Genomic DNA, 14840 nt, shown 5'->3' with positions numbered 1-14840 from the left:
CCCTCCTGAGGCCACCATTTCCCCATTTGTAAAATGAAGAGTAAATCAATCAGAGCTCTTTGGTTGAAAACAACAGAAACAACACAGAACCAAATCCAAGCCAAACCCCTGTCTTTTGAGCTGATTGTGATTCATTGCCACCCTAGAGGATAGAGGTCTCCAAGACAAAACCACCGGGGAGAAAGGCACAGCGGCTGGTAATCTCTATTGGAAAAGAAAAAGACAGAGTTTGTGCAGGGGGAGAGATCTCCTAAAGAGACCTGGTGACTTCACAGAACCCAAGGAAGGGCTACAGAGCAGAAATGAAAGAATAGGACTCTGGAAAGACAATGAGCCAGGTCACACAGTTCAGTGGATAATCGCTTAGGGATAAGGCCTTGGAGATAAATCAGCTCCAAACACTGTGGTCCTAAAATCCTTACATTCAAAATGCAAATCCCCCCCCTTCCCCAGAGAGTCTTGATTCACCTGGCTTGGTGTGCCATCTTGGCTGACAGTCTCACAAACCCCCGTTGTAAGGTAGGAGGGTAATTCTCCAAGAGAAACACAGACAATTGAGAAACTGAAAACTTGGCAGATAAGGGGCAAAAATGACAGCTGGTCAAACATAACAAAAAAATTCACAAAGAGCAGAAGATGAACTAGGTAATTGGGATCTTCTGAAATGAAATACTTGTATGCATCAAAAAGGCATCTCAAAAATAAACCTAAAAAAGAGAGCCTACAGATTGGGAGCTAAAAACTGACCAGGTTTAAGTGAGGCATTAACTTAATCCACATGGAAGAAGCACATTAGCCTGTGTAACCCAAGGGTTGTAAATAGTAAAATACAAGTCCAAAGGAAGGAATGAGATCAGAGCTTAAGTTGTGAACGCCCAGTTTGCAGAAGGCTAGGGGTGACAGTGGAAGCCCAACATCCATTTGCAAGATTAAGCCTCCCGTGAATCTCCTTCTGCCCATAATCCAGAGATGAACATAGCCTTGCTATCAGATAGAGAACATCGTAAAGTCAATTATGACAGATGTAATTAAATTACAATGTGATACTTTATCCTTTCAGCTCTCTTTTGGCCCATTTTAAAGTTGTTTCAGTTTTTAATATTTTCTGCTTTCTCTTCAATTGAGGTTTTTCTGCATTTTGTCTAGTCATTGTTGTTGGGTTTTGTGGTAGTTATATAATCTGTTGTCAATTTGAGAGTATTAAGAGCAAAGAGGTGGAGTTTAGCCTGTCAATCGGGTCTCAGCTTGATGATTTCATTTGGAGGTGCTAAGGAGATAAATAGCTCTCTGGAGATGGGACACACGCTCACTCCCTGCAAGACATTACTGACGACAAGCGTGACAGAGCTATGCTGATGCAGCCAGAGCTCTGGAGCTGGAGGAGCCATGTGGAGACCCACGCCAGTGCTGAGGTGCTTACAATGCCACTGGATCCACAAGGCTTTCCACCCACTGGCCTGTGATCCTCCTGCATTTGGCATCATTGCAGGTGCTTCATGAGTCTGAAGAGGAATTTATAGATTGGTATCAGACATATGGGCTAATATTGAATTTATGGACTTGATCTGGACTGGACTAGCATGTTTTCCCAATATTTAATTGCTCTTGTATATAGAACTCTTTCTTGCACACATATGAGTGTCTACGAATTTCGTTTCTCTGGTCTACGCAGACTGACACGGTTTGTTTGTTTTCTACCTGTTTGTGTTCTGTATAATATTCTATCTATGAAATCCAGGAGAGGTAGATCTACAGAGACAGTGACTGGATTCGTAATTTCCTCGGGGCATGGCAGGGAAGAAATGGGAAGCTAACAGTGAGTATGAGAACAAAATGTTCTGAAATTGAATGTGGTGATGACAGCAAAACCCTCCTCAATATGATTCAGTTATATGATATATGAAGTATATGGCAATAAAACTTCTTTTTTCGGTGGGGGGGGGAGGGACAAACAAAGAAAAACTTCTTTTTTCAATGACCAGTTCATTGGTCTGGTGGGATCCTTGCCACTATGACCCTTCTTCACTCTTCAGGACTGGAACTGAACTCATCCCCATAGTCCAACTTGCAGTCAAACAATAAGGCGAACAATAGTGCCGAGGAGGTAGCATTCCTTGCAACAATCAACCATACAAGCTCAGTAGGGCAGGTAGCATATGCCCAGGGATAATATGTAGCAGTCAGGAAGCAGGAAAGAGGATAAATGGAAACAGTACACTCAGGAAGGCCGGAGAAAGAGCGCTATTACATCATGAGCACGATTGATGTCATGTGTATGAATATGTACGAATTCAGACAAAATGTATATGAATTATTGAATAGAAAACCAATTTCCTCTGTAAATCTTCACTCAAATCACAATAAAAGGTTAAAAAAAAAAAAAGGCGTAGCTAGCCCCAATAAGAGGATCTGGATTCTCTGCACTTGCTCTGAGGATCCTCCCAGCCCTAGAAATTTGGCAAGGTAAGCGAAGGCGACGGTTTTCCAACTCCTTTATTTTCACAGGGGTACCTTTTCCTCAGTTGAAATCTTAAGGGGACACTTCGCTATATACACATAAATAAAGCAGTTTGGGCTTAGTATTCATGATGTCATAAACATTTGAAATAAACGGAGATTAACAGTTGCCTTAATCCATCAGCCTGGAAACCAAGTTTATTTCTGTCTGGGTCTTGGCTGCACCATCCTGAGAGAGGCCTCGTCCACACAGAGAAGTAGTTGCAAATCAGTTTTTTGGTTTTTATTAGAGCAAATGTTTTGAGAACAATGAGGGCAACGAATGCGCAAATGCGCCCCACACAATCGATGCATGTATGGACTGTGACAAGAGCCGCATGAGTTCCCAATAATATATATTTTTTTAAGTTATATGAGCCCCCAATAAATTTTTTTTTTAAGTATCCCAGGAGTCCTGTGGGAAGCCTGGGCCAAGATCATCAGACACACCCCAACCTCCACAACCAGGTTTGAGCAAGAAGGCTGAGTTCCAGGGCCCCTGCCTGGAGCTGGATGCAGAAGGATGGGTTTGGAGTACACCTGCTCACGCCCAGGTCCAGGATGACAGTAGCCAGCAAGTGTAGCAAAGCGTCCTTTTGTCCTCTTTGTTTAGCCATAGGTATAAAGGAGGCAGTGGCAGCCCCTGCAGGCTCAGCCCTAGGGCACGAGTTCCAGGCCCAACCTGGAGAGAAAGCTGACAGAGGACAGCAGAAGAGACATAAAAAAGTCCCAGGCTGTGGGCAGCCAGTGTCCCCTGGTGGCAGCAGCCCACAAGTCCTGGTCCAGGTTAGGCCTGGGTTGGGGCGTGTGTTTGGGCTGGTCACCAGACCGAGGGTCACTCACACTGCAGAAGCGACAAATTGGGCACTGTCGCAGCTGCTCCCACCCCTTCAGTGAGGTCAGCTCCACCAGGGTTACACACTCCAGCCCCTCGGCCTGCGCCTGGTCCAGTAGTTCGCAGGCCGCCCACATGGTTCCACCAGTGGCCAGCAGGTCGTCCACCACCACCACCTTCTGGCCCGGCTCCAGGGCATCTCTCTGGATCTCCAGCTCAGCCGGCGATGTAGTCGATCTTGCCACGTGGGTCTTCTTGAGGTGGCTGGCCAGGAGGCTGATGGCGGCACGGAAGGAGTCGGGGGACCTTTCAGGAGAGGTGAAATCTCCCTGAACAGCACGCCTGCCGTGGGGGCGTCTGGGAAGCTGCGGATCCGCCAGCGCCAGCGCGGGTCTGGGACCGAAACGGAACGCCTGTTTGAAGAGCTTGACCTATGACCTCACGACATTCTTCTATAAATAAAAACAGCAGGCCGTTTTCATCCAAATCTAGTCCAAGTGGTCTCCAATGTGTTAAAAATTAACACACAACCCATTTACACATGCATGCTTTTATTACATTTCTTAAAAGGCCTCAATATTTTTAAAAGTGGAAATTGAAGCTTATGGTTCCAGGGTGCTTAAAAAAATACCAGGGGCTTAAAAAAATCATGGAAAAAATGGAATTAAAAGGTAATCAAAGCAATCCCAGGGGAAAATCATGGAAAAAATGGAAGCAATACCAGGGGGCTTTAAAAAATCATGGAAAAAATTGAATTAAAAGGTAATGAAAAATTTTCCATAAACTTTTTGAAGGCCCGTTGTATATATGCAGTTATTCAAATCTAAGCTGACCGAAATACAAGCCGAGGTACCTAATTTTACCACAAAACTGGGAGAACTTATTGACTAGAGTATAAGCCGAGGGTGGGAAATGAAGCAGCTACTGGTAAATTTCAAAATAAAAATAGATATCAATAATATTACATTAATTGAGCCATCCGTGGGTTAAATGTTTTTGAATAGTTATTTCAAAGAAAAACAGCAAACTAGCTCTATAAGTGGAAAAGAGGGTCAACAAAAACAATATGGTATCCACAATAACTTTTTTTTTTTTTTTGCCAAGAACAATTTCCACTTTATTTCCTTTCAGGTTTTTCTTCAGCTTCTAATCTTTACATAGGCTTTGGAGGAGGTCGTGGGGCAGCACCCGCAGGTCTAAATCGAGGTGGCTGGGTTCGGTCCTTCCGGGTTCGCGGGACCGGTTCCGGACCACCTTGCTGTGAAGGCACAACTCACACAGTAATGCAGCTTCACGTGCAGCTTGGGAAGCACATATGCGTCGAAGACACTCGCTTCAGAGATGTCTCTGACGGCCGCGGCCTCCACTATGCTTCTTATGATGAACTTCTTCATGGCCTTGGCTTTGGGCACGCAGCGGCCGGGCTGCACATGGCCGCGGCCCTTCTTGGCACGGCCGTTGTTACGCCTTTTCTTTGTCATCTCGGAAGCCCCACAATAACTTTAAAAATACAAAAGCCTTAGCTCAATCAGCAACCAAGCTAAAACACATGAGTTAAAATCCTTCAAAACTGGATTCCTCATTATCATCCGTTTGTCCAAACAGCGCTTCAGCGTTAGCTGGGGTGAGGTTATCAGCGTAGACATTGTCATCCTCACAGAGTTCGCAGTCACCGCCATCACTGCTGTCGTTCGCGTACAAAGCGCTGTCTTCACTGCCGTCCGTCGCATTACTGATGCCGCATTTCTTGAAGGCACGTCGGACTGTGTCCTCTGGAATCTCTTCCCATCCATCATGAACTCACTTTGCTATCAATTTGTCAGTCGGGCTTGACCAGATGACATCCATTCAAGCCACATCTTTCGCACACGGTCTTTGGAATGTTTATTTAAACACACTTCTAGGGGCTGCACTTGAGAAGATTTTGCCAATTTGTTTATGTCATCAGATGAGTGGGCTCTGAACATATCCCAAACCAGCAATGATGGGTTTTTTCCTTTAAATTTGTTCGTCAGTTCTAAATTTCTTCCAGCCATTTTTTTGTTCCATCTTTATCCATGCAACCTGTAATATGTGAGCACACTGTAATTCGTGGTGGGAATTTGACCTTTTTGGCAAGGTTTTTCTTTTAAAAATAATGAGAGGCCACAGCTTACTTCCAGTAGTCAAATATGACAGAGTGATTGTGAAATTGTGTTTTTTATTTCCTGTGGTTCTGAATGAAATAGTACTTTTGTCTCCTAAACTTGTCCCAGTTCTGTTGCTGGGAAGATCAAAGGCCATAGGTGTTTCATCCATATTCCCAATATCTCCCAGGTCATAGTTATGGATCCTTTGTTTTATGATGAATGAATGGAATGACATCACTTTTTCATCAAGGTCTTTTGGCCACTTCTGTGAAATCTTTGTTCTTTGCTGCAAACACGGGACAAACCTATTCATGAAATGGGCACACCATCCTGCTGACACAACACAATTTCCAATGCCTGGGGTTTGTCATTTGTCTTCTTTAGCCCTTTGAAAGGCACTTAAGTGAATTCCCATGCGTGTTACACAGTAACCATTGTGACGACACTCCATGACCCATTTTTGCAATTCATTCTCTAGAGCCCCAGATGAAGGTGTTAAACCACATCAAGCATTTTTGTCTTTGGAATCTTTTCCAAATCAACTTTCATTTTACGCCACTCCCTCACTTGTTTCCCATCAACGCAAAATTCCCTACTTGCAATACTGTGATTGCTTTCTTCTGCTCTTGACGCAACCTTAAGTTTGACCTTCATATGACCTGCGTTTTTGTTTTGGTCCAGGATTAGAAGTACTGGGATTCATTTTTACAGGATTAAAAAAAAAAGACTGAAAAATAATTCCGTACTATAGCGATTGAATTCTCAAAATAAACCGTAAATCCTAATCCAAAAATAAACCCTTGTTATATTTCTTAAAAAGAGGTCAATTTATAGTAAAAATGGTGGTGTTCAGGCAACTATACATATAAACAAGTAAAATCAATTGCCAATAGAATGCAGCAAGACCGATCGACTTCACCACAGAAAACAGGTACCTCCCCAAAATAACTGCACTCAAAATAAATGCGACCCAAAACGTGCTGGATCCCCAAGGGAGCTGACAGTAGTTCAGGGTTTGGTGTGATGATGTTCCAGAATGTGATGACATGACGATGTTTGCATAGAGCAGTCTGTGTCAGGACTCCTACTGTACACTCTGTGTTACTACATTACCACATACGCTTGCCTTACCACATATGTTAGTCTGGGTAGACGAAGAAATAAATCCATGGACACACATATGTGTATAAGAAAGAGATTTATATACAAGAGCAATTGAACATTGAGAAAACATCTCAGCCCAGTCCAGGTCAAGCCTATAAGTCCTATATTAGCCCATATATCCGATACCATTCTATAAAATCCTCTTCAGACTTATGAAACACATGCAATGACACAGTCTAGAAGATCACAGGCCAGTGGGTAAAAAGTCTTTGGAAAGTGGCATTGGAAATATCTCAGTGCTGGCAGGGTGGGTCCATGTGTCGTATCAGCTACTATGACTCCCAGGGTGTAAGTAGAGATCTACTCTCTCCTTCCTCCAAGGAGGAAAGTACCAGATTTCCCAGAATTCTCGAGAGAAGGCCATGCCCACACAGAAGTCTCATTGGCTGTGTCCAGATTGACAGCCTAGACTCCACCCCTACACTCGTAATCCTTAAATTGACACCAGATTAGGTGATGACCACATCACATGTACACAATGCAGCTTGTATAGTCTGAGGCCTAACGTAGGCTGATGATATTCCAGAATGTGATGATGTGACTGTTTGCACAGAGCCGCCTGTGCTGGGGCTCATCGTATACACGCTGCACTGTGTGCGCACTGTGTGACTGCATGTGCTGCACGACTGCATACACAGGTTACCGCATATGTATGGGAAGCGCTAACGCACCACATGCAGTAACACAGTGCAACGTGTACAGTATGAGCCCCAGCACAGGCGGCGGCTCTATGCAAGCACAGTCAACACTGGGTGCAGATAGGGATCAATAATTTAAAAGAAATTATAGCAGACTAAGTACGGTAAATAAACATACTGTATATCCAAGACCAGATATACCGGTACTTGTATTCAGCAATGCTTGGGCGGAGCAAGGGGGCGTGACCAAGCACAGGTACGACTGTAGAGGCTCCGTCATTGGTCACAGCCCTGGAGAAGACCCGGAGAAGAAGAGCGGCTGCATCTGCCATTCATCTGACAAGGATGCGGGGCGCCCCGGTACCAGCGCACAGAAGCGGGCGGGGTCTTGCCCGGTGCCGCACGGACAGCACAGACGCTGCGGGCGCGCAGGAGAAAAGAGTGGTGATATCAGCAGTCATCGGGCCACCCACAGAGGCTGCAGGAGCCTGCAGATGAGCAGGAGAGACTAGAGAGCACCTGCACTGCACCGAGAACAGGTAAGTGGGACCCTCAGGCAAGTATAAGCCGAGGGGGCTTTTTCAGCATTAAAAAAATGTGCTTAAAAACTCGGCTTACACACGAGTATATATGGTACTTCGTGGACCATTCCAAAACCCACTGCCATTGAGTTGATTCTAACCCCTATGGTTTTCTGAAACTATAAATCTTCATAGTAGCAGATAACCTCATCTTTCTTCTACAAAGCAGCTGTTGGGTTTGAACCACCAACCTTATGGTTAAGCAGCCCAATGCCTAAACCACATGGTTTCTGGACCATGTTGTTACTGTAGTTAAGTGCTGTCCAGTTGGCTCCAACTCAGAGACCTTATATGCAACAGAATGATACCTGCCCAGCCCGGTGCCTGCCTCACGATTTGTTAGAGCCCGTAGTTGCTGCCACTGTGTCAGCCCATCTCTTTGAGGGCCTGACCCTCTACTTTAACAAGCATGATGATCTCTCCTCTGGGCAGTCTCTCCTGAGAACATGCCTAAAGCACAGGAGATGAGCTCTTGCCATCCTCGCTGCTAAGGGACATCTGGCTGTCCTCCCACCAACATAAGTTTGTTTGTTCTTCGGGAAGACCAAGGAACTTTCAATATTCTTCACCAACACTATAATTCAGAGGCATCAGTTCTCCTTTGGTTTTCTTTATTTGTTGTCTAGCTTTCACATAGATATGAGGTCACTTAAACTATGATGCCTTGGGTCAGGTACACCTTACTCCCAAATTGACCTCTTTGCTCTTTGACACTTCAAAGAGGTCTTGTGCAGACTTGTCCAATGCAATCCATCCTTTGATTTCTGGACCACTGCTTCCATGAGTGTTGGCTGTGGGTCCAAGTAAGAGAAAATCATCGACAATTTCAATCTTTTCTGTTTATCGTGATGTTGTCTATTTGTCCCGTTGTAAGGATTTTTATTTCTTTTTACACTGCGTTGTAATCTTTTCTAAAGGTTGTAGTCTTTCATCTTCATCAGAGCTTGAAGACCTCTTTACACCCATAAGCAATGTTGTTAATTAGCTTCCTCCCATCTTGATGCTGTGTTCTTCATATCGTGTAGCTTCTTGGATTATTTGCTCAGCACACAGAGTGAATATGTATGGGAAAGAATACAACCCTGCTGCACACCTTCCCTGACTTTAAATCATCCAGTATCCTTTCGCTCTGTTCAGCCTTCTTGGTCTATATCCAAGTTCTGAATAAGCATATTACGTGTTCTGGAATTCCCATTCTTCCCAATGTTATCCATAGTTTGTTGGGATCCACACAGTAAAATGTGATTTCCTAGTCAATAAACCCAAGTAAATATCTTTCTGGTATTTTCTGCTCTCAGCCAACATCCATCTGACATCAATAATAATATTCCTTGTGCCATGTACTCATCTGAAACTGGATTGAATTTCTGGCAACTCCCTATCAAAGCACTGCTGCAGCCATTTTAAAAACTATCTTCAGCAACCTTTTTTTCTTGCATGTGACATTATATTGTCTGATAATCTTTGTGATCTGTTTTCAGGGCTGCATCAGTTTGTTGAAATATCTCAATTAGTATTCCAGCAATTACTGGAGCCTCGTTTATCACTAATGGCTTCAGTGAAGCTTGGATCTTTCCTGTCTTTTTAATGATCATTTGCTTTCTTCATATATGATGTTCCTGATGTCATTGCACAACTCATGTAGTCTTCTGTAATTAGTGTTCAATGCATCAAAATTGTTCTTGAGATAGTCTCTAAGGCAGCAGTTCTCAATTTGTGGGTCGTGACCCCTTTGGGGATGGAACCACCCTTTCACAGGAGTCACCTGATTCATAACAATAGCAAAATTACAGTGATGAAATAGCAATGAGGATGTTATGGGTGGGGGGGGGTCCCCACAGCATGAGGAACTGTCTGAAATGTCTCGGCATGAGGAAGGTGGAGAACCACTGGGTTGCACTCCGTGTCATATTTTAATTCTCAAAGACTTGTTTTAATTATCTTCAGCTTCAACCTAAACTTGCATATAAGCAATTAATGGTCTGTTTACCAGTTGGCCTTTGGCCCATTTTTGACTCATGGTATTGAGCTTCTCCATTGTCTCTTCCTACACATGGTGAGATCCATATGTACAATCACTGTTTATGTCACTCTATAAAGGTATTTACAACGGAGAAGTCATTGGTCTTGCAGATTTCTCACATGCAATCTCCAGCTTTGTTTCTATCACCAAGATCATACTTCCCAACTGTAGATCCTGCCACTTGCACATTCCAGTCACCAGTAAGTAACAATGCACTTTGACTGCATGCTTGAATAGTTTCAGGCTGAAAAGGTGGATAGACTTGTTCTTCATCACTGGCTCTAGCAGTTGGCTCCTAAATTTGGCTAAGAGTTGTAATAACTGATCTTCCTCACAAGCGTATAGATATTCTATCACAGACAGCATTGTACTTTTTGTGTTCTTTTGATGAATACAACATCATTCATCTCATAGTGAACCATGATTGTCCAACTCAAAATGGCCATCGCAATCCATTTGAGCTCACTAATGCCTAGGTTATCGATACATCACATTCCATTTTTGACAATTTCCCGAGATTCATCCTTTGTACATTCTGCTAATTAATGGGTGTTTACAACTGTTTCCTCTCATTTTGAGTTTTGCCTCATCAGCAAATGAAGGTCTCGAAAACTTTGATCCATCTGTATCATTAAAGTCAACGCTGGTGGTGTAGTGGTTATGCACTGGGCTGCTAAACACAAGGTCAGCAGTTCGAATCCACTCTTTGGGAGAAAGAGGAGAATTTCTATTCTGTAAAGAGTTTCAGTCAGTAACCCACTGGGGCAGTTCTACCCTTTCCTATATGTTCGCTACGAGTCAGAATCGACTCAATGGCAGCGAGTTAGGTTTGTGTTTTGGGCTGCTTTATGAGGCACTTCTTCCCCGGTTGTAGTTTGCGTGCCTTTCACCCTGAAGGGCTAGTCGTCTGGCACCGTACCAGACAACGTTCGTTGCAGTTCATAAGGGTTTCAGTGGCTGGTCTCTCAGGAGTGGACCACCTTTCTTCTTCATCTGTAGACCATAACCAAACTTTACTGGCAATTGTTTGATCCTTATTCTAAGTTCCATCATGTGCGTGAACAACTACAGGTCGAGTATTTACTACTCACTATCCTGGAAGTTAGCTTTTATAAGGAAATGAACTCCCAACTGCTAATTCCCTAGCGTGAAAAGGATAGGAGAGGCAGAGAAAGTCATTTCATTTGAGTTAGCCAAACTATCGACTGCAAATTTCAGATTAGTTTATAGTCTTTTGTTCTTTCTTCTTCCATGTTCCAGATGTATTTTTTTAATAGGATCTAGGGTGTGTGCTGTGTGTAGGATGGGGTGGGGAGTGGAAAGTGTCTTTTGTTTTCTCGTTAAGTCATCAAATGTCTGTGTTCACTCCAGAAAGAAGTTTTGTAATGTCGACGATTGTGCCCATTAGTTGTTGGGAAGTCGCAGTAAATAGGTTTATTAACTCCAGAAGGGAGTTTTCTACTGACAGGTTATGGAGACAGAACCTAGTGGGCAGCGCTCCCAGCTGGATGTGGGCGTTGTGGAAACTACACGGAGTCACCACTTGGCTGCTAGGAAGTCACAGCAGATAGGCTTCTTCTTTTGGTTCCTGAAGGTTTGCGCATATCTTCCAGAGTTCCTCGTGAGAATTCCTGTATAAGCGACTAGAGTGATACTAAAAATGTAACTACTTAGGGGGGACAAAAAGATAAATGTAATCAGTAACTTTCCCACTTTGGTCTGGTGAGGTCCCATTTACAAGCTCTTCAGCCTTCCCTGTAGGGAAGGTCTTCCTCACTTTCTTTCCTCTACTGGTTTCTTACACTCTGGGGCCTCCTGTCTCTTCTTCACAGAAACAGAACTCGTGGAAGTGTCAGGGATGACGGCCCAAATTACACAGACTGAAGTAAAAAGAGGAATTTGTGAGAAATGGGAATGGATCCTTGAGTGTATACAGCAGAACCCCTGTATGCGACCACATCAGTGCTCGACATCATCGGATTTCGACCGTGAAATGTCAAGGAAATTTTGCATTGGAGCTCGAACAAAACATCGGAATCCGACGCGATGCCCGTGATTTTTGTAAACAAAAGCAGTTCGTGTTTTGGTCACTCGGCGTTAGTTGTTAGTACGCATTGTTTAAACTCTTTGCAGCTGTGTTCCCAGTGTTTTGCTGTACTTTTCTTAGTTTTTGTGGCTTTTTGTACTGTTTTTAAATTAAAAAGCATGGGTCCAAAGAAAGAGTTTTTTTAAAAGAATCATCATGATAAGAAACTGGTTAACCGTGTCATTGATATTGTTGATGATAATTTAGTAAACCCTTTAAGGAAACAGTTAAGGAACTGCCAACAGCAGACCGCATTAGACAGGTGTTTGTTTTTTAATAGAAAGTGAAACAGATCCTAGAGATAAAAAGCAAAGAAGGAAAACAAACTCCTGAAAAGCAGCTACCAGTTGATTTTATGGAAGGGGATCCCCTTCCAAACAATGCCTCTCTCTCCATCCCTCCTCCCTTGACGTGTCCACAGATCCAGATCCTCATCCATCTCAAGGTATGGGCCATACTGTAGCTGTGAGAGACTTCTTTAATGTTGTATTTCTTCTTTAAATTATATTATTTAACTCTGAACTTACTTTGAAATTTGTGTGTAATGTTTTGTATAAAAAGACAAGGGTAAAAACTTGGTGGTCGAGAACGGATTAATCTGTTATCAGTTATTCCTTATGGGAAAAATGGATTTGGAACTGACTGCATCGCATTTCAACGCTCCTTCTAGAACCGATTCGTGTCGAGGGGCCGGGGTCCTACTGTATTGGTTTGACATTAGATATTTGTACAGTGTGTATATCTATGTTTGTTTATTTCTGCAAATATATCATGAATGTGGTGGAGCATACAGGTGACAAGGTCTGAAAACTTCTTAGGCATAACCTAGCACCTTAAGGGAAGGGGTCTCTAGCCTAGGGGATCAGGGCCATAGTCTCTGGGGATATGAAGTCCAATTGGCATAACATAGTTCACAAAGGCAATGTGCTACAGTCTTACTTTGAACTGGGTAGCAACTGGGGTCTTCAACACACGTTCTGAGAAGCCATCTAAGGTGCAACTATTAATCTCTCCCCAACCAAAAGAAGACAAGGGATGAAAATCACAAGAAACCATGGAAACAATAGACTAATGGCCTATGCAAATGAGTCTCTACAACCCTGAAGCCATAAGATGGTACCCAACTACCACTGCCAACTGCTCTGAAAGGGATTGCTTTAGCAGGTCCTAGGGGAGGAGAAAATTGTAGAACATCTTTCAGAATAATACAAGAGACTAAGATTATTGGTCAGATAGACTAGTGGGGCCCCCCCAAAGACTGTGGCTCTTACCCTTCAGGTTTGAATTCACCTGAGCTAGACTAATCAGCCACTTAAAACAAAAGGGCAGCATTTCCCCAAGGGCAAAGTTCAGAAGGTTAGGAAGGGAGGAATGGTAATAGGAAACACAGGGAGGACGTGGGGGTGATGGTGCTTTTATGTAAACGACTTGAAACTAAATGTGTATGAACTATGGAATGTAATATTATGATACAGTCTGGGGATCCCAGACATTGGGAATGGAGGTGGTAGACAAATCATCTTTCATTGTGAATAACCGGTCCGTGTCACACATGCAGCCAATTAGCAGGCCTGAGATCAGTAGTCAGATGTGGGAGGAAGGGGTGTGGTTTTTAAAAGAAAGAAGAGGCTCTGAGAAAGCCAGCGCATTTCCAGGGGGAAAGGGAGAGGCTGGGGTAACAAAAACCAGATCCCCTAGAGGCCCAAGTGAGGGACTGCTTGGGATCTCTGAGGCAGGGCATCTGGCATGCTATTCCCTGTGCCTGGAAGGAGAAACCCCTGTGGGGAAGGAAAGCATTCTGGGGCTGTGGAGACAGCCTGGCTGTACTAAGCAAGAGGCTTCACCTGCCTGCCTCAGCTGGCACAGCAGCCTCTCCTTTGCTAAGAGAAACCACTTTCTCACGGGCCGCTAAGCAGAGCGGAGGTGGGAGCTCTGGGCAACCTTCTCTGGCAGCAGCCTGGCCTTGGGGGCCCAGATTGTAGCACCAGATCTACCTAACTCTTTCAGACTCCGCTTCATTTTCTTTAAGTGGATCTTCAGTCTACAAAGTTGTCCTGAAGAACAAACCAGATGTCGATAAAGGGCTCATTTAACCTAATGCCGGGAGGCTGGTGGTGAGGTTCCGAGTTCAGCTGCGATCTGTAAGGTCAGCAGTTTGAATCCACAGGCGAAAGGTGAGCCTTTATTTCTATAAACAGGCTCACTGCCATCGAGTCAATTCTGGCTCATCGCAATCCTATAAGGCAGGACAGCATTGCCCCCATGGGTTTCCAAGACGGCCGCTATTTATAGCAAGCCTCGTCCTTCTTCTCAGAGCAGTTGCTTCTGAACTGCTGACCTCGTGGTTAGCGCCCCAAAGTATAAATCTACTATTGCTAACTCAGAACCAATGAGCTTATGTATGAATCATGTCATCATGAAACTTATACAACTTCAACTATCTTCTATCAAAGAGAAAAACGGGGTGAGACTGGCCCAAGGGGATGTAAGCTGGAGTGAGCATGAAGCTCTGCTGGCTCCTGAAGAAGGGTCACTCGTGTATTTAGAACTTAACAGGAGCGCTCAGCGCCTTAAGTACACTTGGATGCCCTGGTATAGTGTAGGAGCGGAGCTGCACGAGGTTGCAGATTTACTAGGGATGGGAAGGCTAACCTTTGGCTCCGACCACCATGTTCTCGAGTGGAGCAGCTGTTAGAAAATCTCACCTCAAGAACATCTTCACCCCCGAGCGTTTGGCACTGATGCCAAGCCAACCTGAGTTAAAGTTCAGGTGTCACCACTGTAACCTGGGGACAGCGTAGTTAGCCACTCTGACACAGTTTCCTAATAACCTCAGAGTATTCTCTTACAGCCAGAGGATGAGAATACTGAAGCCAACAAGCCACAAC

At 44.1% G+C, this 14840-nt stretch overlaps 1 pseudogene; it reads right to left on the bottom strand.

Annotated features, from left to right (window-relative positions):
* Nucleotides 1-4440: 4440 nt before the first annotated feature.
* Nucleotides 4441-4812, bottom strand: LOC142422394 (small ribosomal subunit protein eS26 pseudogene; annotated as a pseudogene).
* Between the last annotated feature and the right edge of the window lie 10028 nt (nucleotides 4813-14840).

This window comes from Tenrec ecaudatus, chromosome 12 (assembly GCF_050624435.1).
Source record: "Tenrec ecaudatus isolate mTenEca1 chromosome 12, mTenEca1.hap1, whole genome shotgun sequence".
Classification (NCBI taxonomy): Eukaryota; Metazoa; Chordata; class Mammalia; order Afrosoricida; family Tenrecidae; genus Tenrec; species Tenrec ecaudatus.
This window is presented reverse-complemented; position numbering and strand designations above follow the sequence as displayed.